A 26,764-nucleotide genomic window follows, 5' to 3' on the forward strand; every position below is an offset into this window, starting at 1 on the left:
ACCGCTCAACAGCAAAAAGACCAGTTCCATCTGCACGGAAGCTTGCGTCGGCCACACCAACGGGGCCAAACCTCTGGAGTGCGGCTTCCCACCACTTTGAAATTGAGGAGGGACCCTAGAAGATGAAGGAGTCAGGTCCGTGCCCGTTTCAAATAAACTGGTGTCATGACAGAAATCCTGAGTATTTCAAGTTTCACTCCTTTCAACATTACTCTCAGATTTTTTTGTGAAATACAGCCTACTATCAAGTGAAAAGTGGATGGGCAGTCCATTGTTTATGGGCACAGCATTACTTATTATATCAGATCGGTTATTTTATTTTTGAATCGAAATGTACACCAATCGGATTGTGTCGTGCACAGACAGAATCTGTTTGCTGACTTCATTCACCCTGACAGACTCTTGAGTATTTCTGCGGGTTGGTTGCAATTCCCACTTGTGGTCAGTAGTGGTCACTAACTTGCGGAACAATGAAGTTCCCAGATCAGAGAGATGAAGTAAACAGACAATAATTGTTGCCCTTGTGTTGGACGGTGCAGGTCAGAAATAGGAGGAGTGGAGACCAGCTGCTTTTATAATTCCATTAATGAGCAAATGACTCGGTAAAACTCTGAGAGATGATAAAAATGACCACACACTGAGTGAAAGTTTAATCCAAGATGAAGTTGAAAAAAATCACACATTGTTACCTGATGAAGGAGTAGCTATTGCTTCCAAATAAACCTGTTGGACCATAAGCTGGTGTTATGTGGTTTTTAACATTGTCCACTCCAGTCCAACACCGGCTCCTCCACGTCATCATCCAAGATAGTCATCATGGAATTGTTAAGGGAAGGTAGTGTCTGATGAACTTGACTGATTTTCTTTAAAGGATAAAGAATGAAGGATGTGTTTGTCATGTAGACCAACCTGATGGTAAGAAGAATGCTGCATGTGTTTTGAAATATTTCCGTTCCTCAAGGTTCAGAAACTGAACAGAAATCGCTGGAGAATCTGAGCAGTGTTGCACCTTCAGTGGGGAGAAAGCAGAGTTGACATTTTGGGTTTCGTACGTCTCCATCTGATGAAGTTTCGCAATTCTTTGATTTTCCCTCAGGCTTCAGTATTAGTCACCTGTTTGCCTGGTGTATCTATCACTGATGTGGAATTGATGTCGGATATCAAATTCGCAGATGATAAAACGTTAATCATTGGTTTTGGGGAAGCTGTCTGCAGACTGTGGAATGCAATTGCCAGTTTGTTTAAATGGACCATTGAATTATTAGTGAGGGACTGGGGGAGGTACTTATTGTGAAAAGCGTTGAGATGGATCTTTGATTTACTGTTGAGTGGATAGGGGGAATATGGATTTAAAAAGGAAATGAGGGACAATATTTTGACACATCGAGTGCTTGGTGTGTGCAATGAACTGTCAGAGAAAGTGGTGGACGCAGGTACAGTTACAACGTTGAAAAGACACTTGGATAAGTTCACGAACAGGAAGGGTTTAGAGAGATATGACCAAATGCTAGCAAATGGGAAATGTTCAATTGCATGCAGGTGGTTACAGTTGTGTTTGGGGACATGGCCAGCATAAACTGGCTGGACCTAAGGATCTGTTTCCATGCTGTATGACGCTCTGATTCTAAAACTTTGAAAATCAGCCTGGTTTCTCTCCCTCCCAGCTGCGACTCCACCCTCCCCCCTCTTCTACAATGTAACAGAGAAAACTACAAATCTATCAACAGAATCGAAGTGCGGATTAATACAGATTTCTCGAGAGATTTCTGCGTCGTGAACTGTTACCTGGAGTTTCCACTTCTCCAGAATTACAGCAGCATCTACTCAGTGTAACAGTTCCTTCTTTTTGCCTTTTCGTTTGACGAAAAGCCTTCAGAAATGTTAAAAGCCGAAAGTAGTACAGATGCGGTAAATCAGAAAGAAAAAGCAAAGTTGGTGGGAAAAGTGCATGAAGAGAAAGGCGAAAGTGGGTAGTGCAGCTGCTGGAGATGAGAGTGGTGGTGGAAAAGCAGAGCAGGTCAGACAGCATCCGAGGAGCAGGAGAATGGATGTTTGGGGCAAAAGCCTTTGTGAGAAGTTGACAAGTTTTGATTGTGTGACAGATCCCGGGTTGCGGTGAGATTTTGTTGATATTTTAGCTGTGGATTTATTTGAGATGATGATAAATGCTGGCTTGTGTGCATGGAAAGGTATAACGAGAAGTATGGAATGAGTAAAAGTCAGTCTTCTTTTACCTTTGAATTGCAATATTTCAGCGGACAATTTGCAAGAAGAATGAAATTTCGAATCAAGAACTATTGGTCGAATTGCACATTAGCTGATGTGTGGAGCAGTGGTTGCGCTTGCGGTGGTGGTATAGTGGTGAGCATAGCTGCCTTCCAAGCAGTTGACCCGGGTTCGATTCCCGGCCATCGCATGCTGCGGCTTTTAAACCGCTCAACAGCAAAAAGACCAGTTCCATCTGCACGGAAGCTTGCGTCGGCCACACCAACGGGGCCAAACCTCTGGAGTGCGGCTTCCCACCACTTTGAAATTGAGGAGGGACCCTAGAAGATGAAGGAGTCAGGTCCGTGCCCGTTTCAAATAAACTGGTGTCATGACAGAAATCCTGAGTATTTCAAGTTTCACTCCTTTCAACATTACTCTCAGATTTTTTTGTGAAATACAGCCTACTATCAAGTGAAAAGTGGATGGGCAGTCCATTGTTTATGGGCACAGCATTACTTATTATATCAGATCGGTTATTTTATTTTTGAATCGAAATGTACACCAATCGGATTGTGTCGTGCACAGACAGAATCTGTTTGCTGACTTCATTCACCCTGACAGACTCTTGAGTATTTCTGCGGGTTGGTTGCAATTCCCACTTGTGGTCAGTAGTGGTCACTAACTTGCGGAACAATGAAGTTCCCAGATCAGAGAGATGAAGAAAACAGACAATAATTGTTGCCCTTGTGTTGGACGGTGCAGGTCAGAAATAGGAGGAGTGGAGACCAGCTGCTTTTATAATTCCATTAATGAGCAAATGACTCGGTAAAACTCTGAGAGATGATAAAAATGACCACACACTGAGTGAAAGTTTAATCCAAGATGAAGTTGAAAAAAATCACACATTGTTACCTGATGAAGGAGTAGCTATTGCTTCCAAATAAACCTGTTGGACCATAAGCTGGTGTTATGTGGTTTTTAACATTGTCCACTCCAGTCCAACACCGGCTCCTCCACGTCATCATCCAAGATAGTCATCATGGAATTGTTAAGGGAAGGTAGTGTCTGATGAACTTGACTGATTTTCTTTAAAGGATAAAGAATGAAGGATGTGTTTGTCATGTAGACCAACCTGATGGTAAGAAGAATGCTGCATGTGTTTTGAAATATTTCCGTTCCTCAAGGTTCAGAAACTGAACAGAAATCGCTGGAGAATCTGAGCAGTGTTGCACCTTCAGTGGGGAGAAAGCAGAGTTGACATTTTGGGTTTCGTACGTCTCCATCTGATGAAGTTTCGCAATTCTTTGATTTTCCCTCAGGCTTCAGTATTAGTCACCTGTTTGCCTGGTGTATCTATCACTGATGTGGAATTGATGTCGGATATCAAATTCGCAGATGATAAAACGTTAATCATTGGTTTTGGGGAAGCTGTCTGCAGACTGTGGAATGCAATTGCCAGTTTGTTTAAATGGACCATTGAATTATTAGTGAGGGACTGGGGGAGGTACTTATTGTGAAAAGCGTTGAGATGGATCTTTGATTTACTGTTGAGTGGATAGGGGGAATATGGATTTAAAAAGGAAATGAGGGACAATATTTTGACACATCGAGTGCTTGGTGTGTGCAATGAACTGTCAGAGAAAGTGGTGGACGCAGGTACAGTTACAACGTTGAAAAGACACTTGGATAAGTTCACGAACAGGAAGGGTTTAGAGAGATATGACCAAATGCTAGCAAATGGGAAATGTTCAATTGCATGCAGGTGGTTACAGTTGTGTTTGGGGACATGGCCAGCATAAACTGGCTGGACCTAAGGATCTGTTTCCATGCTGTATGACGCTCTGATTCTAAAACTTTGAAAATCAGCCTGGTTTCTCTCCCTCCCAGCTGCGACTCCACCCTCCCCCCTCTTCTACAATGTAACAGAGAAAACTACAAATCTATCAACAGAATCGAAGTGCGGATTAATACAGATTTCTCGAGAGATTTCTGCGTCGTGAACTGTTACCTGGAGTTTCCACTTCTCCAGAATTACAGCAGCATCTACTCAGTGTAACAGTTCCTTCTTTTTGCCTTTTCGTTTGACGAAAAGCCTTCAGAAATGTTAAAAGCCGAAAGTAGTACAGATGCGGTAAATCAGAAAGAAAAAGCAAAGTTGGTGGGAAAAGTGCATGAAGAGAAAGGCGAAAGTGGGTAGTGCAGCTGCTGGAGATGAGAGTGGTGGTGGAAAAGCAGAGCAGGTCAGACAGCATCCGAGGAGCAGGAGAATGGATGTTTGGGGCAAAAGCCTTTGTGAGAAGTTGACAAGTTTTGATTGTGTGACAGATCCCGGGTTGCGGTGAGATTTTGTTGATATTTTAGCTGTGGATTTATTTGAGATGATGATAAATGCTGGCTTGTGTGCATGAAAAGGTATAACGAGAAGTATGGAATGAGTAAAAGTCAGTCTTCTTTTACCTTTGAATTGCAATATTTCAGCGGACAATTTGCAAGAAGAATGAAATTTCGAATCAAGAACTATTGGTCGAATTGCACATTAGCTGATGTGTGGAGCAGTGGTTGCGCTTGCGGTGGTGGTATAGTGGTGAGCATAGCTGCCTTCCAAGCAGTTGACCCGGGTTCGATTCCCGGCCATCGCATGCTGCGGCTTTTAAACCGCTCAACAGCAAAAAGACCAGTTCCATCTGCACGGAAGCTTGCGTCGGCCACACCAACGGGGCCAAACCTCTGGAGTGCGGCTTCCCACCACTTTGAAATTGAGGAGGGACCCTAGAAGATGAAGGAGTCAGGTCCGTGCCCGTTTCAAATAAACTGGTGTCATGACAGAAATCCTGAGTATTTCAAGTTTCACTCCTTTCAACATTACTCTCAGATTTTTTTGTGAAATACAGCCTACTATCAAGTGAAAAGTGGATGGGCAGTCCATTGTTTATGGGCACAGCATTACTTATTATATCAGATCGGTTATTTTATTTTTGAATCGAAATGTACACCAATCGGATTGTGTCGTGCACAGACAGAATCTGTTTGCTGACTTCATTCACCCTGACAGACTCTTGAGTATTTCTGCGGGTTGGTTGCAATTCCCACTTGTGGTCAGTAGTGGTCACTAACTTGCGGAACAATGAAGTTCCCAGATCAGAGAGATGAAGAAAACAGACAATAATTGTTGCCCTTGTGTTGGACGGTGCAGGTCAGAAATAGGAGGAGTGGAGACCAGCTGCTTTTATAATTCCATTAATGAGCAAATGACTCGGTAAAACTCTGAGAGATGATAAAAATGACCACACACTGAGTGAAAGTTTAATCCAAGATGAAGTTGAAAAAAATCACACATTGTTACCTGATGAAGGAGTAGCTATTGCTTCCAAATAAACCTGTTGGACCATAAGCTGGTGTTATGTGGTTTTTAACATTGTCCACTCCAGTCCAACACCGGCTCCTCCACGTCATCATCCAAGATAGTCATCATGGAATTGTTAAGGGAAGGTAGTGTCTGATGAACTTGACTGATTTTCTTTAAAGGATAAAGAATGAAGGATGTGTTTGTCATGTAGACCAACCTGATGGTAAGAAGAATGCTGCATGTGTTTTGAAATATTTCCGTTCCTCAAGGTTCAGAAACTGAACAGAAATCGCTGGAGAATCTGAGCAGTGTTGCACCTTCAGTGGGGAGAAAGCAGAGTTGACATTTTGGGTTTCGTACGTCTCCATCTGATGAAGTTTCGCAATTCTTTGATTTTCCCTCAGGCTTCAGTATTAGTCACCTGTTTGCCTGGTGTATCTATCACTGATGTGGAATTGATGTCGGATATCAAATTCGCAGATGATAAAACGTTAATCATTGGTTTTGGGGAAGCTGTCTGCAGACTGTGGAATGCAATTGCCAGTTTGTTTAAATGGACCATTGAATTATTAGTGAGGGACTGGGGGAGGTACTTATTGTGAAAAGCGTTGAGATGGATCTTTGATTTACTGTTGAGTGGATAGGGGGAATATGGATTTAAAAAGGAAATGAGGGACAATATTTTGACACATCGAGTGCTTGGTGTGTGCAATGAACTGTCAGAGAAAGTGGTGGACGCAGGTACAGTTACAACGTTGAAAAGACACTTGGATAAGTTCACGAACAGGAAGGGTTTAGAGAGATATGACCAAATGCTAGCAAATGGGAAATGTTCAATTGCATGCAGGTGGTTACAGTTGTGTTTGGGGACATGGCCAGCATAAACTGGCTGGACCTAAGGATCTGTTTCCATGCTGTATGACGCTCTGATTCTAAAACTTTGAAAATCAGCCTGGTTTCTCTCCCTCCCAGCTGCGACTCCACCCTCCCCCCTCTTCTACAATGTAACAGAGAAAACTACAAATCTATCAACAGAATCGAAGTGCGGATTAATACAGATTTCTCGAGAGATTTCTGCGTCGTGAACTGTTACCTGGAGTTTCCACTTCTCCAGAATTACAGCAGCATCTACTCAGTGTAACAGTTCCTTCTTTTTGCCTTTTCGTTTGACGAAAAGCCTTCAGAAATGTTAAAAGCCGAAAGTAGTACAGATGCGGTAAATCAGAAAGAAAAAGCAAAGTTGGTGGGAAAAGTGCATGAAGAGAAAGGCGAAAGTGGGTAGTGCAGCTGCTGGAGATGAGAGTGGTGGTGGAAAAGCAGAGCAGGTCAGACAGCATCCGAGGAGCAGGAGAATGGATGTTTGGGGCAAAAGCCTTTGTGAGAAGTTGACAAGTTTTGATTGTGTGACAGATCCCGGGTTGCGGTGAGATTTTGTTGATATTTTAGCTGTGGATTTATTTGAGATGATGATAAATGCTGGCTTGTGTGCATGAAAAGGTATAACGAGAAGTATGGAATGAGTAAAAGTCAGTCTTCTTTTACCTTTGAATTGCAATATTTCAGCGGACAATTTGCAAGAAGAATGAAATTTCGAATCAAGAACTATTGGTCGAATTGCACATTAGCTGATGTGTGGAGCAGTGGTTGCGCTTGCGGTGGTGGTATAGTGGTGAGCATAGCTGCCTTCCAAGCAGTTGACCCGGGTTCGATTCCCGGCCATCGCATGCTGCGGCTTTTAAACCGCTCAACAGCAAAAAGACCAGTTCCATCTGCACGGAAGCTTGCGTCGGCCACACCAACGGGGCCAAACCTCTGGAGTGCGGCTTCCCACCACTTTGAAATTGAGGAGGGACCCTAGAAGATGAAGGAGTCAGGTCCGTGCCCGTTTCAAATAAACTGGTGTCATGACAGAAATCCTGAGTATTTCAAGTTTCACTCCTTTCAACATTACTCTCAGATTTTTTTGTGAAATACAGCCTACTATCAAGTGAAAAGTGGATGGGCAGTCCATTGTTTATGGGCACAGCATTACTTATTATATCAGATCGGTTATTTTATTTTTGAATCGAAATGTACACCAATCGGATTGTGTCGTGCACAGACAGAATCTGTTTGCTGACTTCATTCACCCTGACAGACTCTTGAGTATTTCTGCGGGTTGGTTGCAATTCCCACTTGTGGTCAGTAGTGGTCACTAACTTGCGGAACAATGAAGTTCCCAGATCAGAGAGATGAAGAAAACAGACAATAATTGTTGCCCTTGTGTTGGACGGTGCAGGTCAGAAATAGGAGGAGTGGAGACCAGCTGCTTTTATAATTCCATTAATGAGCAAATGACTCGGTAAAACTCTGAGAGATGATAAAAATGACCACACACTGAGTGAAAGTTTAATCCAAGATGAAGTTGAAAAAAATCACACATTGTTACCTGATGAAGGAGTAGCTATTGCTTCCAAATAAACCTGTTGGACCATAAGCTGGTGTTATGTGGTTTTTAACATTGTCCACTCCAGTCCAACACCGGCTCCTCCACGTCATCATCCAAGATAGTCATCATGGAATTGTTAAGGGAAGGTAGTGTCTGATGAACTTGACTGATTTTCTTTAAAGGATAAAGAATGAAGGATGTGTTTGTCATGTAGACCAACCTGATGGTAAGAAGAATGCTGCATGTGTTTTGAAATATTTCCGTTCCTCAAGGTTCAGAAACTGAACAGAAATCGCTGGAGAATCTGAGCAGTGTTGCACCTTCAGTGGGGAGAAAGCAGAGTTGACATTTTGGGTTTCGTACGTCTCCATCTGATGAAGTTTCGCAATTCTTTGATTTTCCCTCAGGCTTCAGTATTAGTCACCTGTTTGCCTGGTGTATCTATCACTGATGTGGAATTGATGTCGGATATCAAATTCGCAGATGATAAAACGTTAATCATTGGTTTTGGGGAAGCTGTCTGCAGACTGTGGAATGCAATTGCCAGTTTGTTTAAATGGACCATTGAATTATTAGTGAGGGACTGGGGGAGGTACTTATTGTGAAAAGCGTTGAGATGGATCTTTGATTTACTGTTGAGTGGATAGGGGGAATATGGATTTAAAAAGGAAATGAGGGACAATATTTTGACACATCGAGTGCTTGGTGTGTGCAATGAACTGTCAGAGAAAGTGGTGGACGCAGGTACAGTTACAACGTTGAAAAGACACTTGGATAAGTTCACGAACAGGAAGGGTTTAGAGAGATATGACCAAATGCTAGCAAATGGGAAATGTTCAATTGCATGCAGGTGGTTACAGTTGTGTTTGGGGACATGGCCAGCATAAACTGGCTGGACCTAAGGATCTGTTTCCATGCTGTATGACGCTCTGATTCTAAAACTTTGAAAATCAGCCTGGTTTCTCTCCCTCCCAGCTGCGACTCCACCCTCCCCCCTCTTCTACAATGTAACAGAGAAAACTACAAATCTATCAACAGAATCGAAGTGCGGATTAATACAGATTTCTCGAGAGATTTCTGCGTCGTGAACTGTTACCTGGAGTTTCCACTTCTCCAGAATTACAGCAGCATCTACTCAGTGTAACAGTTCCTTCTTTTTGCCTTTTCGTTTGACGAAAAGCCTTCAGAAATGTTAAAAGCCGAAAGTAGTACAGATGCGGTAAATCAGAAAGAAAAAGCAAAGTTGGTGGGAAAAGTGCATGAAGAGAAAGGCGAAAGTGGGTAGTGCAGCTGCTGGAGATGAGAGTGGTGGTGGAAAAGCAGAGCAGGTCAGACAGCATCCGAGGAGCAGGAGAATGGATGTTTGGGGCAAAAGCCTTTGTGAGAAGTTGACAAGTTTTGATTGTGTGACAGATCCCGGGTTGCGGTGAGATTTTGTTGATATTTTAGCTGTGGATTTATTTGAGATGATGATAAATGCTGGCTTGTGTGCATGAAAAGGTATAACGAGAAGTATGGAATGAGTAAAAGTCAGTCTTCTTTTACCTTTGAATTGCAATATTTCAGCGGACAATTTGCAAGAAGAATGAAATTTCGAATCAAGAACTATTGGTCGAATTGCACATTAGCTGATGTGTGGAGCAGTGGTTGCGCTTGCGGTGGTGGTATAGTGGTGAGCATAGCTGCCTTCCAAGCAGTTGACCCGGGTTCGATTCCCGGCCATCGCATGCTGCGGCTTTTAAACCGCTCAACAGCAAAAAGACCAGTTCCATCTGCACGGAAGCTTGCGTCGGCCACACCAACGGGGCCAAACCTCTGGAGTGCGGCTTCCCACCACTTTGAAATTGAGGAGGGACCCTAGAAGATGAAGGAGTCAGGTCCGTGCCCGTTTCAAATAAACTGGTGTCATGACAGAAATCCTGAGTATTTCAAGTTTCACTCCTTTCAACATTACTCTCAGATTTTTTTGTGAAATACAGCCTACTATCAAGTGAAAAGTGGATGGGCAGTCCATTGTTTATGGGCACAGCATTACTTATTATATCAGATCGGTTATTTTATTTTTGAATCGAAATGTACACCAATCGGATTGTGTCGTGCACAGACAGAATCTGTTTGCTGACTTCATTCACCCTGACAGACTCTTGAGTATTTCTGCGGGTTGGTTGCAATTCCCACTTGTGGTCAGTAGTGGTCACTAACTTGCGGAACAATGAAGTTCCCAGATCAGAGAGATGAAGAAAACAGACAATAATTGTTGCCCTTGTGTTGGACGGTGCAGGTCAGAAATAGGAGGAGTGGAGACCAGCTGCTTTTATAATTCCATTAATGAGCAAATGACTCGGTAAAACTCTGAGAGATGATAAAAATGACCACACACTGAGTGAAAGTTTAATCCAAGATGAAGTTGAAAAAAATCACACATTGTTACCTGATGAAGGAGTAGCTATTGCTTCCAAATAAACCTGTTGGACCATAAGCTGGTGTTATGTGGTTTTTAACATTGTCCACTCCAGTCCAACACCGGCTCCTCCACGTCATCATCCAAGATAGTCATCATGGAATTGTTAAGGGAAGGTAGTGTCTGATGAACTTGACTGATTTTCTTTAAAGGATAAAGAATGAAGGATGTGTTTGTCATGTAGACCAACCTGATGGTAAGAAGAATGCTGCATGTGTTTTGAAATATTTCCGTTCCTCAAGGTTCAGAAACTGAACAGAAATCGCTGGAGAATCTGAGCAGTGTTGCACCTTCAGTGGGGAGAAAGCAGAGTTGACATTTTGGGTTTCGTACGTCTCCATCTGATGAAGTTTCGCAATTCTTTGATTTTCCCTCAGGCTTCAGTATTAGTCACCTGTTTGCCTGGTGTATCTATCACTGATGTGGAATTGATGTCGGATATCAAATTCGCAGATGATAAAACGTTAATCATTGGTTTTGGGGAAGCTGTCTGCAGACTGTGGAATGCAATTGCCAGTTTGTTTAAATGGACCATTGAATTATTAGTGAGGGACTGGGGGAGGTACTTATTGTGAAAAGCGTTGAGATGGATCTTTGATTTACTGTTGAGTGGATAGGGGGAATATGGATTTAAAAAGGAAATGAGGGACAATATTTTGACACATCGAGTGCTTGGTGTGTGCAATGAACTGTCAGAGAAAGTGGTGGACGCAGGTACAGTTACAACGTTGAAAAGACACTTGGATAAGTTCACGAACAGGAAGGGTTTAGAGAGATATGACCAAATGCTAGCAAATGGGAAATGTTCAATTGCATGCAGGTGGTTACAGTTGTGTTTGGGGACATGGCCAGCATAAACTGGCTGGACCTAAGGATCTGTTTCCATGCTGTATGACGCTCTGATTCTAAAACTTTGAAAATCAGCCTGGTTTCTCTCCCTCCCAGCTGCGACTCCACCCTCCCCCCCTCTTCTACAATGTAACAGAGAAAACTACAAATCTATCAACAGAATCGAAGTGCGGATTAATACAGATTTCTCGAGAGATTTCTGCGTCGTGAACTGTTACCTGGAGTTTCCACTTCTCCAGAATTACAGCAGCATCTACTCAGTGTAACAGTTCCTTCTTTTTGCCTTTTCGTTTGACGAAAAGCCTTCAGAAATGTTAAAAGCCGAAAGTAGTACAGATGCGGTAAATCAGAAAGAAAAAGCAAAGTTGGTGGGAAAAGTGCATGAAGAGAAAGGCGAAAGTGGGTAGTGCAGCTGCTGGAGATGAGAGTGGTGGTGGAAAAGCAGAGCAGGTCAGACAGCATCCGAGGAGCAGGAGAATGGATGTTTGGGGCAAAAGCCTTTGTGAGAAGTTGACAAGTTTTGATTGTGTGACAGATCCCGGGTTGCGGTGAGATTTTGTTGATATTTTAGCTGTGGATTTATTTGAGATGATGATAAATGCTGGCTTGTGTGCATGAAAAGGTATAACGAGAAGTATGGAATGAGTAAAAGTCAGTCTTCTTTTACCTTTGAATTGCAATATTTCAGCGGACAATTTGCAAGAAGAATGAAATTTCGAATCAAGAACTATTGGTCGAATTGCACATTAGCTGATGTGTGGAGCAGTGGTTGCGCTTGCGGTGGTGGTATAGTGGTGAGCATAGCTGCCTTCCAAGCAGTTGACCCGGGTTCGATTCCCGGCCATCGCATGCTGCGGCTTTTAAACCGCTCAACAGCAAAAAGACCAGTTCCATCTGCACGGAAGCTTGCGTCGGCCACACCAACGGGGCCAAACCTCTGGAGTGCGGCTTCCCACCACTTTGAAATTGAGGAGGGACCCTAGAAGATGAAGGAGTCAGGTCCGTGCCCGTTTCAAATAAACTGGTGTCATGACAGAAATCCTGAGTATTTCAAGTTTCACTCCTTTCAACATTACTCTCAGATTTTTTTGTGAAATGCAGCCTACTATCAAGTGAAAAGTGGATGGGCAGTCCATTGTTTATGGGCACAGCATTACTTATTATATCAGATCGGTTATTTTATTTTTGAATCGAAATGTACACCAATCGGATTGTGTCGTGCACAGACAGAATCTGTTTGCTGACTTCATTCACCCTGACAGACTCTTGAGTATTTCTGCGGGTTGGTTGCAATTCCCACTTGTGGTCAGTAGTGGTCACTAACTTGCGGAACAATGAAGTTCCCAGATCAGAGAGATGAAGAAAACAGACAATAATTGTTGCCCTTGTGTTGGACGGTGCAGGTCAGAAATAGGAGGAGTGGAGACCAGCTGCTTTTATAATTCCATTAATGAGCAAATGACTCGGTAAAACTCTGAGAGATGATAAAAATGACCACACACTGAGTGAAAGTTTAATCCAAGATGAAGTTGAAAAAAATCACACATTGTTACCTGATGAAGGAGTAGCTATTGCTTCCAAATAAACCTGTTGGACCATAAGCTGGTGTTATGTGGTTTTTAACATTGTCCACTCCAGTCCAACACCGGCTCCTCCACGTCATCATCCAAGATAGTCATCATGGAATTGTTAAGGGAAGGTAGTGTCTGATGAACTTGACTGATTTTCTTTAAAGGATAAAGAATGAAGGATGTGTTTGTCATGTAGACCAACCTGATGGTAAGAAGAATGCTGCATGTGTTTTGAAATATTTCCGTTCCTCAAGGTTCAGAAACTGAACAGAAATCGCTGGAGAATCTGAGCAGTGTTGCACCTTCAGTGGGGAGAAAGCAGAGTTGACATTTTGGGTTTCGTACGTCTCCATCTGATGAAGTTTCGCAATTCTTTGATTTTCCCTCAGGCTTCAGTATTAGTCACCTGTTTGCCTGGTGTATCTATCACTGATGTGGAATTGATGTCGGATATCAAATTCGCAGATGATAAAACGTTAATCATTGGTTTTGGGGAAGCTGTCTGCAGACTGTGGAATGCAATTGCCAGTTTGTTTAAATGGACCATTGAATTATTAGTGAGGGACTGGGGGAGGTACTTATTGTGAAAAGCGTTGAGATGGATCTTTGATTTACTGTTGAGTGGATAGGGGGAATATGGATTTAAAAAGGAAATGAGGGACAATATTTTGACACATCGAGTGCTTGGTGTGTGCAATGAACTGTCAGAGAAAGTGGTGGACGCAGGTACAGTTACAACGTTGAAAAGACACTTGGATAAGTTCACGAACAGGAAGGGTTTAGAGAGATATGACCAAATGCTAGCAAATGGGAAATGTTCAATTGCATGCAGGTGGTTACAGTTGTGTTTGGGGACATGGCCAGCATAAACTGGCTGGACCTAAGGATCTGTTTCCATGCTGTATGACGCTCTGATTCTAAAACTTTGAAAATCAGCCTGGTTTCTCTCCCTCCCAGCTGCGACTCCACCCTCCCCCCTCTTCTACAATGTAACAGAGAAAACTACAAATCTATCAACAGAATCGAAGTGCGGATTAATACAGATTTCTCGAGAGATTTCTGCGTCGTGAACTGTTACCTGGAGTTTCCACTTCTCCAGAATTACAACAGCATCTACTCAGTGTAACAGTTCCTTCTTTTTGCCTTTTCGTTTGACGAAAAGCCTTCAGAAATGTTAAAAGCCGAAAGTAGTACAGATGCGGTAAATCAGAAAGAAAAAGCAAAGTTGGTGGGAAAAGTGCATGAAGAGAAAGGCGAAAGTGGGTAGTGCAGCTGCTGGAGATGAGAGTGGTGGTGGAAAAGCAGAGCAGGTCAGACAGCATCCGAGGAGCAGGAGAATGGATGTTTGGGGCAAAAGCCTTTGTGAGAAGTTGACAAGTTTTGATTGTGTGACAGATCCCGGGTTGCGGTGAGATTTTGTTGATATTTTAGCTGTGGATTTATTTGAGATGATGATAAATGCTGGCTTGTGTGCATGAAAAGGTATAACGAGAAGTATGGAATGAGTAAAAGTCAGTCTTCTTTTACCTTTGAATTGCAATATTTCAGCGGACAATTTGCAAGAAGAATGAAATTTCGAATCAAGAACTATTGGTCGAATTGCACATTAGCTGATGTGTGGAGCAGTGGTTGCGCTTGCGGTGGTGGTATAGTGGTGAGCATAGCTGCCTTCCAAGCAGTTGACCCGGGTTCGATTCCCGGCCATCGCATGCTGCGGCTTTTAAACCGCTCAACAGCAAAAAGACCAGTTCCATCTGCACGGAAGCTTGCGTCGGCCACACCAACGGGGCCAAACCTCTGGAGTGCGGCTTCCCACCACTTTGAAATTGAGGAGGGACCCTAGAAGATGAAGGAGTCAGGTCCGTGCCCGTTTCAAATAAACTGGTGTCATGACAGAAATCCTGAGTATTTCAAGTTTCACTCCTTTCAACATTACTCTCAGATTTTTTTGTGAAATGCAGCCTACTATCAAGTGAAAAGTGGATGGGCAGTCCATTGTTTATGGGCACAGCATTACTTATTATATCAGATCGGTTATTTTATTTTTGAATCGAAATGTACACCAATCGGATTGTGTCGTGCACAGACAGAATCTGTTTGCTGACTTCATTCACCCTGACAGACTCTTGAGTATTTCTGCGGGTTGGTTGCAATTCCCACTTGTGGTCAGTAGTGGTCACTAACTTGCGGAACAATGAAGTTCCCAGATCAGAGAGATGAAGAAAACAGACAATAATTGTTGCCCTTGTGTTGGACGGTGCAGGTCAGAAATAGGAGGAGTGGAGACCAGCTGCTTTTATAATTCCATTAATGAGCAAATGACTCGGTAAAACTCTGAGAGATGATAAAAATGACCACACACTGAGTGAAAGTTTAATCCAAGATGAAGTTGAAAAAAATCACACATTGTTACCTGATGAAGGAGTAGCTATTGCTTCCAAATAAACCTGTTGGACCATAAGCTGGTGTTATGTGGTTTTTAACATTGTCCACTCCAGTCCAACACCGGCTCCTCCACGTCATCATCCAAGATAGTCATCATGGAATTGTTAAGGGAAGGTAGTGTCTGATGAACTTGACTGATTTTCTTTAAAGGATAAAGAATGAAGGATGTGTTTGTCATGTAGACCAACCTGATGGTAAGAAGAATGCTGCATGTGTTTTGAAATATTTCCGTTCCTCAAGGTTCAGAAACTGAACAGAAATCGCTGGAGAATCTGAGCAGTGTTGCACCTTCAGTGGGGAGAAAGCAGAGTTGACATTTTGGGTTTCGTACGTCTCCATCTGATGAAGTTTCGCAATTCTTTGATTTTCCCTCAGGCTTCAGTATTAGTCACCTGTTTGCCTGGTGTATCTATCACTGATGTGGAATTGATGTCGGATATCAAATTCGCAGATGATAAAACGTTAATCATTGGTTTTGGGGAAGCTGTCTGCAGACTGTGGAATGCAATTGCCAGTTTGTTTAAATGGACCATTGAATTATTAGTGAGGGACTGGGGGAGGTACTTATTGTGAAAAGCGTTGAGATGGATCTTTGATTTACTGTTGAGTGGATAGGGGGAATATGGATTTAAAAAGGAAATGAGGGACAATATTTTGACACATCGAGTGCTTGGTGTGTGCAATGAACTGTCAGAGAAAGTGGTGGACGCAGGTACAGTTACAACGTTGAAAAGACACTTGGATAAGTTCACGAACAGGAAGGGTTTAGAGAGATATGACCAAATGCTAGCAAATGGGAAATGTTCAATTGCATGCAGGTGGTTACAGTTGTGTTTGGGGACATGGCCAGCATAAACTGGCTGGACCTAAGGATCTGTTTCCATGCTGTATGACGCTCTGATTCTAAAACTTTGAAAATCAGCCTGGTTTCTCTCCCTCCCAGCTGCGACTCCACCCTCCCCCCTCTTCTACAATGTAACAGAGAAAACTACAAATCTATCAACAGAATCGAAGTGCGGATTAATACAGATTTCTCGAGAGATTTCTGCGTCGTGAACTGTTACCTGGAGTTTCCACTTCTCCAGAATTACAGCAGCATCTACTCAGTGTAACAGTTCCTTCTTTTTGCCTTTTCGTTTGACGAAAAGCCTTCAGAAATGTTAAAAGCCGAAAGTAGTACAGATGCGGTAAATCAGAAAGAAAAAGCAAAGTTGGTGGGAAAAGTGCATGAAGAGAAAGGCGAAAGTGGGTAGTGCAGCTGCTGGAGATGAGAGTGGTGGTGGAAAAGCAGAGCAGGTCAGACAGCATCCGAGGAGCAGGAGAATGGATGTTTGGGGCAAAAGCCTTTGTGAGAAGTTGACAAGTTTTGATTGTGTGACAGATCCCGGGTTGCGGTGAGATTTTGTTGATATTTTAGCTGTGGATTTATTTGAGATGATGATAAATGCTGGCTTGTGTGCATGAAAAGGTATAACGAGAAGTATGGAATGAGTAAAAGTCAGTCTTCTTTTACCTTTGAATTGCAATATTTCAGCGGACAATTTGCAAGAAGAATGAAATTTCGAATCAAGAACTATTGGTCGAATTGCACATTAGCTGATGTGTGGAGCAGTGGTTGCGCTTGCGGTGGTGGTATAGTGGTGAGCATAGCTGCCTTCCAAGCAGTTGACCCGGGTTCGATTCCCGGCCATCGCATGCTGCGGCTTTTAAACCGCTCAACAGCAAAAAGACCAGTTCCATCTGCACGGAAGCTTGCGTCGGCCACACCAACGGGGCCAAACCTCTGGAGTGCGGCTTCCCACCACTTTGAAATTGAGGAGGGACCCTAGAAGATGAAGGAGTCAGGTCCGTGCCCGTTTCAAATAAACTGGTGTCATGACAGAAATCCTGAGTATTTCAAGTTTCACTCCTTTCAACATTACTCTCAGATTTTTTTGTGAAATGCAGCCTACTATCAAGTGAAAAGTGGATGGGCAGTCCATTGTTTATGGGCACAGCATTACTTATTATATCAGATCGGTTATTTTATTTTTGAATCGAAATGTACACCAATCGGATTGTGTCGTGCACAGACAGAATCTGTTTGCTGACTTCATTCACCCTGACAGACTCTTGAGTATTTCTGCGGGTTGGTTGCAATTCCCACTTGTGGTCAGTAGTGGTCACTAACTTGCGGAACAATGAAGTTCCCAGATCAGAGAGATGAAGAAAACAGACAATAATTGTTGCCCTTGTGTTGGACGGTGCAGGTCAGAAATAGGAGGAGTGGAGACCAGCTGCTTTTATAATTCCATTAATGAGCAAATGACTCGGTAAAACTCTGAGAGATGATAAAAATGACCACACACTGAGTGAAAGTTTAATCCAAGATGAAGTTGAAAAAAATCACACATTGTTACCTGATGAAGGAGTAGCTATTGCTTCCAAATAAACCTGTTGGACCATAAGCTGGTGTTATGTGGTTTTTAACATTGTCCACTCCAGTCCAACACCGGCTCCTCCACGTCATCATCCAAGATAGTCATCATGGAATTGTTAAGGGAAGGTAGTGTCTGATGAACTTGACTGATTTTCTTTAAAGGATAAAGAATGAAGGATGTGTTTGTCATGTAGACCAACCTGATGGTAAGAAGAATGCTGCATGTGTTTTGAAATATTTCCGTTCCTCAAGGTTCAGAAACTGAACAGAAATCGCTGGAGAATCTGAGCAGTGTTGCACCTTCAGTGGGGAGAAAGCAGAGTTGACATTTTGGGTTTCGTACGTCTCCATCTGATGAAGTTTCGCAATTCTTTGATTTTCCCTCAGGCTTCAGTATTAGTCACCTGTTTGCCTGGTGTATCTATCACTGATGTGGAATTGATGTCGGATATCAAATTCGCAGATGATAAAACGTTAATCATTGGTTTTGGGGAAGCTGTCTGCAGACTGTGGAATGCAATTGCCAGTTTGTTTAAATGGACCATTGAATTATTAGTGAGGGACTGGGGGAGGTACTTATTGTGAAAAGCGTTGAGATGGATCTTTGATTTACTGTTGAGTGGATAGGGGGAATATGGATTTAAAAAGGAAATGAGGGACAATATTTTGACACATCGAGTGCTTGGTGTGTGCAATGAACTGTCAGAGAAAGTGGTGGACGCAGGTACAGTTACAACGTTGAAAAGACACTTGGATAAGTTCACGAACAGGAAGGGTTTAGAGAGATATGACCAAATGCTAGCAAATGGGAAATGTTCAATTGCATGCAGGTGGTTACAGTTGTGTTTGGGGACATGGCCAGCATAAACTGGCTGGACCTAAGGATCTGTTTCCATGCTGTATGACGCTCTGATTCTAAAACTTTGAAAATCAGCCTGGTTTCTCTCCCTCCCAGCTGCGACTCCACCCTCCCCCCTCTTCTACAATGTAACAGAGAAAACTACAAATCTATCAACAGAATCGAAGTGCGGATTAATACAGATTTCTCGAGAGATTTCTGCGTCGTGAACTGTTACCTGGAGTTTCCACTTCTCCAGAATTACAGCAGCATCTACTCAGTGTAACAGTTCCTTCTTTTTGCCTTTTCGTTTGACGAAAAGCCTTCAGAAATGTTAAAAGCCGAAAGTAGTACAGATGCGGTAAATCAGAAAGAAAAAGCAAAGTTGGTGGGAAAAGTGCATGAAGAGAAAGGCGAAAGTGGGTAGTGCAGCTGCTGGAGATGAGAGTGGTGGTGGAAAAGCAGAGCAGGTCAGACAGCATCCGAGGAGCAGGAGAATGGATGTTTGGGGCAAAAGCCTTTGTGAGAAGTTGACAAGTTTTGATTGTGTGACAGATCCCGGGTTGCGGTGAGATTTTGTTGATATTTTAGCTGTGGATTTATTTGAGATGATGATAAATGCTGGCTTGTGTGCATGAAAAGGTATAACGAGAAGTATGGAATGAGTAAAAGTCAGTCTTCTTTTACCTTTGAATTGCAATATTTCAGCGGACAATTTGCAAGAAGAATGAAATTTCGAATCAAGAACTATTGGTCGAATTGCACATTAGCTGATGTGTGGAGCAGTGGTTGCGCTTGCGGTGGTGGTATAGTGGTGAGCATAGCTGCCTTCCAAGCAGTTGACCCGGGTTCGATTCCCGGCCATCGCATGCTGCGGCTTTTAAACCGCTCAACAGCAAAAAGACCAGTTCCATCTGCACGGAAGCTTGCGTCGGCCACACCAACGGGGCCAAACCTCTGGAGTGCGGCTTCCCACCACTTTGAAATTGAGGAGGGACCCTAGAAGATGAAGGAGTCAGGTCCGTGCCCGTTTCAAATAAACTGGTGTCATGACAGAAATCCTGAGTATTTCAAGTTTCACTCCTTTCAACATTACTCTCAGATTTTTTTGTGAAATACAGCCTACTATCAAGTGAAAAGTGGATGGGCAGTCCATTGTTTATGGGCACAGCATTACTTATTATATCAGATCGGTTATTTTATTTTTGAATCGAAATGTACACCAATCGGATTGTGTCGTGCACAGACAGAATCTGTTTGCTGACTTCATTCACCCTGACAGACTCTTGAGTATTTCTGCGGGTTGGTTGCAATTCCCACTTGTGGTCAGTAGTGGTCACTAACTTGCGGAACAATGAAGTTCCCAGATCAGAGAGATGAAGAAAACAGACAATAATTGTTGCCCTTGTGTTGGACGGTGCAGGTCAGAAATAGGAGGAGTGGAGACCAGCTGCTTTTATAATTCCATTAATGAGCAAATGACTCGGTAAAACTCTGAGAGATGATAAAAATGACCACACACTGAGTGAAAGTTTAATCCAAGATGAAGTTGAAAAAAATCACACATTGTTACCTGATGAAGGAGTAGCTATTGCTTCCAAATAAACCTGTTGGACCATAAGCTGGTGTTATGTGGTTTTTAACATTGTCCACTCCAGTCCAACACCGGCTCCTCCACGTCATCATCCAAGATAGTCATCATGGAATTGTTAAGGGAAGGTAGTGTCTGATGAACTTGACTGATTTTCTTTAAAGGATAAAGAATGAAGGATGTGTTTGTCATGTAGACCAACCTGATGGTAAGAAGAATGCTGCATGTGTTTTGAAATATTTCCGTTCCTCAAGGTTCAGAAACTGAACAGAAATCGCTGGAGAATCTGAGCAGTGTTGCACCTTCAGTGGGGAGAAAGCAGAGTTGACATTTTGGGTTTCGTACGTCTCCATCTGATGAAGTTTCGCAATTCTTTGATTTTCCCTCAGGCTTCAGTATTAGTCACCTGTTTGCCTGGTGTATCTATCACTGATGTGGAATTGATGTCGGATATCAAATTCGCAGATGATAAAACGTTAATCATTGGTTTTGGGGAAGCTGTCTGCAGACTGTGGAATGCAATTGCCAGTTTGTTTAAATGGACCATTGAATTATTAGTGAGGGACTGGGGGAGGTACTTATTGTGAAAAGCGTTGAGATGGATCTTTGATTTACTGTTGAGTGGATAGGGGGAATATGGATTTAAAAAGGAAATGAGGGACAATATTTTGACACATCGAGTGCTTGGTGTGTGCAATGAACTGTCAGAGAAAGTGGTGGACGCAGGTACAGTTACAACGTTGAAAAGACACTTGGATAAGTTCACGAACAGGAAGGGTTTAGAGAGATATGACCAAATGCTAGCAAATGGGAAATGTTCAATTGCATGCAGGTGGTTACAGTTGTGTTTGGGGACATGGCCAGCATAAACTGGCTGGACCTAAGGATCTGTTTCCATGCTGTATGACGCTCTGATTCTAAAACTTTGAAAATCAGCCTGGTTTCTCTCCCTCCCAGCTGCGACTCCACCCTCCCCCCTCTTCTACAATGTAACAGAGAAAACTACAAATCTATCAACAGAATCGAAGTGCGGATTAGTACAGATTTCTCGAGAGATTTCTGCGTCGTGAACTGTTACCTGGAGTTTCCACTTCTCCAGAATTACAACAGCATCTACTCAGTGTAACAGTTCCTTCTTTTTGCCTTTTCGTTTGACGAAAAGCCTTCAGAAATGTTAAAAGCCGAAAGTAGTACAGATGCGGTAAATCAGAAAGAAAAAGCAAAGTTGGTGGGAAAAGTGCATGAAGAGAAAGGCGAAAGTGGGTAGTGCAGCTGCTGGAGATGAGAGTGGTGGTGGAAAAGCAGAGCAGGTCAGACAGCATCCGAGGAGCAGGAGAATGGATGTTTGGGGCAAAAGCCTTTGTGAGAAGTTGACAAGTTTTGATTGTGTGACAGATCCCGGGTTGCGGTGAGATTTTGTTGATATTTTAGCTGTGGATTTATTTGAGATGATGATAAATGCTGGCTTGTGTGCATGAAAAGGTATAACGAGAAGTATGGAATGAGTAAAAGTCAGTCTTCTTTTACCTTTGAATTGCAATATTTCAGCGGACAATTTGCAAGAAGAATGAAATTTCGAATCAAGAACTATTGGTCGAATTGCACATTAGCTGATGTGTGGAGCAGTGGTTGCGCTTGCGGTGGTGGTATAGTGGTGAGCATAGCTGCCTTCCAAGCAGTTGACCCGGGTTCGATTCCCGGCCATCGCATGCTGCGGCTTTTAAACCGCTCAACAGCAAAAAGACCAGTTCCATCTGCACGGAAGCTTGCGTCGGCCACACCAACGGGGCCAAACCTCTGGAGTGCGGCTTCCCACCACTTTGAAATTGAGGAGGGACCCTAGAAGATGAAGGAGTCAGGTCCGTGCCCGTTTCAAATAAACTGGTGTCATGACAGAAATCCTGAGTATTTCAAGTTTCACTCCTTTCAACATTACTCTCAGATTTTTTTGTGAAATGCAGCCTACTATCAAGTGAAAAGTGGATGGGCAGTCCATTGTTTATGGGCACAGCATTACTTATTATATCAGATCGGTTATTTTATTTTTGAATCGAAATGTACACCAATCGGATTGTGTCGTGCACAGACAGAATCTGTTTGCTGACTTCATTCACCCTGACAGACTCTTGAGTATTTCTGCGGGTTGGTTGCAATTCCCACTTGTGGTCAGTAGTGGTCACTAACTTGCGGAACAATGAAGTTCCCAGATCAGAGAGATGAAGAAAACAGACAATAATTGTTGCCCTTGTGTTGGACGGTGCAGGTCAGAAATAGGAGGAGTGGAGACCAGCTGCTTTTATAATTCCATTAATGAGCAAATGACTCGGTAAAACTCTGAGAGATGATAAAAATGACCACACACTGAGTGAAAGTTTAATCCAAGATGAAGTTGAAAAAAATCACACATTGTTACCTGATGAAGGAGTAGCTATTGCTTCCAAATAAACCTGTTGGACCATAAGCTGGTGTTATGTGGTTTTTAACATTGTCCACTCCAGTCCAACACCGGCTCCTCCACGTCATCATCCAAGATAGTCATCATGGAATTGTTAAGGGAAGGTAGTGTCTGATGAACTTGACTGATTTTCTTTAAAGGATAAAGAATGAAGGATGTGTTTGTCATGTAGACCAACCTGATGGTAAGAAGAATGCTGCATGTGTTTTGAAATATTTCCGTTCCTCAAGGTTCAGAAACTGAACAGAAATCGCTGGAGAATCTGAGCAGTGTTGCACCTTCAGTGGGGAGAAAGCAGAGTTGACATTTTGGGTTTCGTACGTCTCCATCTGATGAAGTTTCGCAATTCTTTGATTTTCCCTCAGGCTTCAGTATTAGTCACCTGTTTGCCTGGTGTATCTATCACTGATGTGGAATTGATGTCGGATATCAAATTCGCAGATGATAAAACGTTAATCATTGGTTTTGGGGAAGCTGTCTGCAGACTGTGGAATGCAATTGCCAGTTTGTTTAAATGGACCATTGAATTATTAGTGAGGGACTGGGGGAGGTACTTATTGTGAAAAGCGTTGAGATGGATCTTTGATTTACTGTTGAGTGGATAGGGGGAATATGGATTTAAAAAGGAAATGAGGGACAATATTTTGACACATCGAGTGCTTGGTGTGTGCAATGAACTGTCAGAGAAAGTGGTGGACGCAGGTACAGTTACAACGTTGAAAAGACACTTGGATAAGTTCACGAACAGGAAGGGTTTAGAGAGATATGACCAAATGCTAGCAAATGGGAAATGTTCAATTGCATGCAGGTGGTTACAGTTGTGTTTGGGGACATGGCCAGCATAAACTGGCTGGACCTAAGGATCTGTTTCCATGCTGTATGACGCTCTGATTCTAAAACTTTGAAAATCAGCCTGGTTTCTCTCCCTCCCAGCTGCGACTCCACCCTCCCCCCTCTTCTACAATGTAACAGAGAAAACTACAAATCTATCAACAGAATCGAAGTGCGGATTAATACAGATTTCTCGAGAGATTTCTGCGTCGTGAACTGTTACCTGGAGTTTCCACTTCTCCAGAATTACAACAGCATCTACTCAGTGTAACAGTTCCTTCTTTTTGCCTTTTCGTTTGACGAAAAGCCTTCAGAAATGTTAAAAGCCGAAAGTAGTACAGATGCGGTAAATCAGAAAGAAAAAGCAAAGTTGGTGGGAAAAGTGCATGAAGAGAAAGGCGAAAGTGGGTAGTGCAGCTGCTGGAGATGAGAGTGGTGGTGGAAAAGCAGAGCAGGTCAGACAGCATCCGAGGAGCAGGAGAATGGATGTTTGGGGCAAAAGCCTTTGTGAGAAGTTGACAAGTTTTGATTGTGTGACAGATCCCGGGTTGCGGTGAGATTTTGTTGATATTTTAGCTGTGGATTTATTTGAGATGATGATAAATGCTGGCTTGTGTGCATGAAAAGGTATAACGAGAAGTATGGAATGAGTAAAAGTCAGTCTTCTTTTACCTTTGAATTGCAATATTTCAGCGGACAATTTGCAAGAAGAATGAAATTTCGAATCAAGAACTATTGGTCGAATTGCACATTAGCTGATGTGTGGAGCAGTGGTTGCGCTTGCGGTGGTGGTATAGTGGTGAGCATAGCTGCCTTCCAAGCAGTTGACCCGGGTTCGATTCCCGGCCATCGCATGCTGCGGCTTTTAAACCGCTCAACAGCAAAAAGACCAGTTCCATCTGCACGGAAGCTTGCGTCGGCCACACCAACGGGGCCAAACCTCTGGAGTGCGGCTTCCCACCACTTTGAAATTGAGGAGGGACCCTAGAAGATGAAGGAGTCAGGTCCGTGCCCGTTTCAAATAAACTGGTGTCATGACAGAAATCCTGAGTATTTCAAGTTTCACTCCTTTCAACATTACTCTCAGATTTTTTTGTGAAATACAGCCTACTATCAAGTGAAAAGTGGATGGGCAGTCCATTGTTTATGGGCACAGCATTACTTATTATATCAGATCGGTTATTTTATTTTTGAATCGAAATGTACACCAATCGGATTGTGTCGTGCACAGACAGAATCTGTTTGCTGACTTCATTCACCCTGACAGACTCTTGAGTATTTCTGCGGGTTGGTTGCAATTCCCACTTGTGGTCAGTAGTGGTCACTAACTTGCGGAACAATGAAGTTCCCAGATCAGAGAGATGAAGAAAACAGACAATAATTGTTGCCCTTGTGTTGGACGGTGCAGGTCAGAAATAGGAGGAGTGGAGACCAGCTGCTTTTATAATTCCATTAATGAGCAAATGACTCGGTAAAACTCTGAGAGATGATAAAAATGACCACACACTGAGTGAAAGTTTAATCCAAGATGAAGTTGAAAAAAATCACACATTGTTACCTGATGAAGGAGTAGCTATTGCTTCCAAATAAACCTGTTGGACCATAAGCTGGTGTTATGTGGTTTTTAACATTGTCCACTCCAGTCCAACACCGGCTCCTCCACGTCATCATCCAAGATAGTCATCATGGAATTGTTAAGGGAAGGTAGTGTCTGATGAACTTGACTGATTTTCTTTAAAGGATAAAGAATGAAGGATGTGTTTGTCATGTAGACCAACCTGATGGTAAGAAGAATGCTGCATGTGTTTTGAAATATTTCCGTTCCTCAAGGTTCAGAAACTGAACAGAAATCGCTGGAGAATCTGAGCAGTGTTGCACCTTCAGTGGGGAGAAAGCAGAGTTGACATTTTGGGTTTCGTACGTCTCCATCTGATGAAGTTTCGCAATTCTTTGATTTTCCCTCAGGCTTCAGTATTAGTCACCTGTTTGCCTGGTGTATCTATCACTGATGTGGAATTGATGTCGGATATCAAATTCGCAGATGATAAAACGTTAATCATTGGTTTTGGGGAAGCTGTCTGCAGACTGTGGAATGCAATTGCCAGTTTGTTTAAATGGACCATTGAATTATTAGTGAGGGACTGGGGGAGGTACTTATTGTGAAAAGCGTTGAGATGGATCTTTGATTTACTGTTGAGTGGATAGGGGGAATATGGATTTAAAAAGGAAATGAGGGACAATATTTTGACACATCGAGTGCTTGGTGTGTGCAATGAACTGTCAGAGAAAGTGGTGGACGCAGGTACAGTTACAACGTTGAAAAGACACTTGGATAAGTTCACGAACAGGAAGGGTTTAGAGAGATATGACCAAATGCTAGCAAATGGGAAATGTTCAATTGCATGCAGGTGGTTACAGTTGTGTTTGGGGACATGGCCAGCATAAACTGGCTGGACCTAAGGATCTGTTTCCATGCTGTATGACGCTCTGATTCTAAAACTTTGAAAATCAGCCTGGTTTCTCTCCCTCCCAGCTGCGACTCCACCCTCCCCCCTCTTCTACAATGTAACAGAGAAAACTACAAATCTATCAACAGAATCGAAGTGCGGATTAATACAGATTTCTCGAGAGATTTCTGCGTCGTGAACTGTTACCTGGAGTTTCCACTTCTCCAGAATTACAGCAGCATCTACTCAGTGTAACAGTTCCTTCTTTTTGCCTTTTCGTTTGACGAAAAGCCTTCAGAAATGTTAAAAGCCGAAAGTAGTACAGATGCGGTAAATCAGAAAGAAAAAGCAAAGTTGGTGGGAAAAGTGCATGAAGAGAAAGGCGAAAGTGGGTAGTGCAGCTGCTGGAGATGAGAGTGGTGGTGGAAAAGCAGAGCAGGTCAGACAGCATCCGAGGAGCAGGAGAATGGATGTTTGGGGCAAAAGCCTTTGTGAGAAGTTGACAAGTTTTGATTGTGTGACAGATCCCGGGTTGCGGTGAGATTTTGTTGATATTTTAGCTGTGGATTTATTTGAGATGATGATAAATGCTGGCTTGTGTGCATGAAAAGGTATAACGAGAAGTATGGAATGAGTAAAAGTCAGTCTTCTTTTACCTTTGAATTGCAATATTTCAGCGGACAATTTGCAAGAAGAATGAAATTTCGAATCAAGAACTATTGGTCGAATTGCACATTAGCTGATGTGTGGAGCAGTGGTTGCGCTTGCGGTGGTGGTATAGTGGTGAGCATAGCTGCCTTCCAAGCAGTTGACCCGGGTTCGATTCCCGGCCATCGCATGCTGCGGCTTTTAAACCGCTCAACAGCAAAAAGACC

The 26,764-nt window shown here is 42.9% G+C and overlaps 11 non-coding genes across 11 annotated transcripts; all 11 read left to right on the plus strand.

Annotated features, from left to right (window-relative positions):
- Positions 1–2,344: 2,344 nt before the first annotated feature.
- trnag-ucc (transfer RNA glycine (anticodon UCC)) lies at positions 2,345–2,416 on the plus strand. Its single transcript has one exon. It is a non-coding gene; the product is annotated as a tRNA-Gly (tRNA).
- A 2,359-nt stretch (positions 2,417–4,775) lies between these two features.
- trnag-ucc (transfer RNA glycine (anticodon UCC)) lies at positions 4,776–4,847 on the plus strand. Its single transcript has one exon. It is a non-coding gene; the product is annotated as a tRNA-Gly (tRNA).
- A 2,359-nt stretch (positions 4,848–7,206) lies between these two features.
- trnag-ucc (transfer RNA glycine (anticodon UCC)) lies at positions 7,207–7,278 on the plus strand. The gene has a single exon. It is a non-coding gene; the product is annotated as a tRNA-Gly (tRNA).
- A 2,359-nt stretch (positions 7,279–9,637) lies between these two features.
- Positions 9,638–9,709, plus strand: trnag-ucc (transfer RNA glycine (anticodon UCC)). The gene has a single exon. It is a non-coding gene; the product is annotated as a tRNA-Gly (tRNA).
- Positions 9,710–12,069: 2,360 nt separating this feature from the next.
- Positions 12,070–12,141, plus strand: trnag-ucc (transfer RNA glycine (anticodon UCC)). The gene has a single exon. It is a non-coding gene; the product is annotated as a tRNA-Gly (tRNA).
- A 2,359-nt stretch (positions 12,142–14,500) lies between these two features.
- trnag-ucc (transfer RNA glycine (anticodon UCC)) lies at positions 14,501–14,572 on the plus strand. Its single transcript has one exon. It is a non-coding gene; the product is annotated as a tRNA-Gly (tRNA).
- Positions 14,573–16,931: 2,359 nt separating this feature from the next.
- Positions 16,932–17,003, plus strand: trnag-ucc (transfer RNA glycine (anticodon UCC)). Its single transcript has one exon. It is a non-coding gene; the product is annotated as a tRNA-Gly (tRNA).
- Positions 17,004–19,362: 2,359 nt separating this feature from the next.
- Positions 19,363–19,434, plus strand: trnag-ucc (transfer RNA glycine (anticodon UCC)). The gene has a single exon. It is a non-coding gene; the product is annotated as a tRNA-Gly (tRNA).
- Positions 19,435–21,793: 2,359 nt separating this feature from the next.
- On the plus strand, positions 21,794–21,865 carry trnag-ucc (transfer RNA glycine (anticodon UCC)). The gene has a single exon. It is a non-coding gene; the product is annotated as a tRNA-Gly (tRNA).
- A 2,359-nt stretch (positions 21,866–24,224) lies between these two features.
- On the plus strand, positions 24,225–24,296 carry trnag-ucc (transfer RNA glycine (anticodon UCC)). The gene has a single exon. It is a non-coding gene; the product is annotated as a tRNA-Gly (tRNA).
- Positions 24,297–26,655: 2,359 nt separating this feature from the next.
- Positions 26,656–26,727, plus strand: trnag-ucc (transfer RNA glycine (anticodon UCC)). The gene has a single exon. It is a non-coding gene; the product is annotated as a tRNA-Gly (tRNA).
- Positions 26,728–26,764: the final 37 nt, after the last annotated feature.

Source organism: Hemiscyllium ocellatum, chromosome 12 (genome assembly GCF_020745735.1).
Source record: "Hemiscyllium ocellatum isolate sHemOce1 chromosome 12, sHemOce1.pat.X.cur, whole genome shotgun sequence".
Lineage (NCBI taxonomy): Eukaryota > Metazoa > Chordata > Chondrichthyes > Orectolobiformes > Hemiscylliidae > Hemiscyllium > Hemiscyllium ocellatum.